Raw genomic sequence first — 1,793 nt, forward strand, 5'->3', positions numbered from 1 at the left:
CCAGCCACATACACCTAAGGTGGCGGGTTCAAATCCAGCCCGGGCCACCAAAACAACAATGATGGCTGCAACCAAAAAATAGCTGGGCGTTGTGGTGGGCGCCTGTGGTCCCAGCTGTGGCAAGAGAATCGCTAAGGCCCAGGAGTTTGAGGTTGCTATGAGCTGTGATGCCAAGGCACTCTATCAAGGGTGACATAGTGCAACTCTGTCTCAAAATGAAAAAAAAACATTTTTTTTAGTTTAAGACTCCCTGTCACTTTGAAAACTACTGCATTGAAATACTATGTGGCTTTTTAAAAGAAAAAGGAAGCTCTTTATTTGCTGATAAACAATCTTTTTTTTAAGATACAGTCACACTTTGTCACCCTTGGTAGAGTGCTATGGTATCACAGTTCACAGCAACCTCAAACTCTTAGGCTTAAGTGATTCTCTTTGCCTCAGCCTCCCAAGTAGCTGGGACTACAAGTGCCCACCAAAACACCTCCCTATTTTTAAGAGACAGGGTCTTTCTCTGGCTCATGCTGGTCTCTAATCCCTGAGCTCAAGGGGTACTCCCAGCTTGGGCTTCCAGAGTGCTGGGATTATAGGCGTAAGCCACTTTGCCCAACCTTAAGAACAATCTTTAAGGCTCAGGGCCTGTGGCTCAAGCGGCTAAGGCGCCAGCCATATACACCTAAGGTGGTAGGTTTGAATCCAGCCCAGGCCGCCAAACAACAATGACGGCTGCAACCAAAAAATGGCCAGGCGTTGTGGCAGGCGCCTGTGGTCCCAGCTACTTGGGAGGCTGAGGCAGAAGACTCGCTTGAGCCCAGGAGTTGGAGGTTGCTGTGAATGTGATGCCATGGCACTCTACCCAGGGGGATAGCTTGAGGCTCCGTCTCAAAAAGAAAATTATCTAACTTCTGTCAGCTTCTATGATTCCATTTTCTGATATGTAAAAAGGAAATAATGACTCACCTTATAACGTTATTAGAAACATGGAATGAGGTGACATATATCATTGTGGGACTTTGCCCACAATGTATATTTCGATCCTGTAATTCCACTTCTAACACAAGACAGATTTACTAAAACGTGGAAAATAAAACTCATATAAGGTTATTCTTTTCAGTACAGTTTCTAATAACACTAAATTGAAAATGATTTACATATCTAGTAGTAGAGGATGAATTTAGCAATGGTATATCTATGCAATAGATCAGCACTTCTCAAACTTTTAGTGTAAAGATCATGTTACACTTAAAAATTGAGAACCCCAATAGCTTTAGTTTATATGGATTATATACATCAGTATTTATTATTTTGGAAATTAGACTTAGAAATTACAAAAACATGTATTCATTTAAAAATAACTATAGATGGCTCGGTGCCTGTGGCTCAATGGTTAGGGCTCTGGCCACACACACAGGGCAGGAGGGTTTGAATCCAGCCCCAGCCTGCTAAACAACAACTACAACCAAAAAATAGTCGAGCGTTGTGGTGGGCACCTGTAGTCCCAGCTACCAGTACATGGGAGGCTGAGGCAAGAGAATCGCTTAAGAAATAAACTGCTTGGCTCAGCGCCTGTAGCTCAAGTGGCTAAGGCGCCAGCCACATATACCTAAGGTGGCGGGTTCAAATCCAGCCCAGGCCCGCCAAACAACAAGGATGGCTGCAACCAAAAAATAGCTGGGCGTTGAGGCAGGCGCCTGTGGTCTCAGCTACTTGGGAGGCTGAGGCAGGAGACTCACTTGAGCCCAGGAGTTGGAGGTTGCTGTGAGCCGTGATGCCATGGCACACTACCCAAGGGGACA

Source organism: Otolemur garnettii, unplaced genomic scaffold (assembly GCF_000181295.1).
Source record: "Otolemur garnettii isolate 467f Iridium unplaced genomic scaffold, OtoGar3 scaffold00001, whole genome shotgun sequence".
Lineage (NCBI taxonomy): Eukaryota > Metazoa > Chordata > Mammalia > Primates > Galagidae > Otolemur > Otolemur garnettii.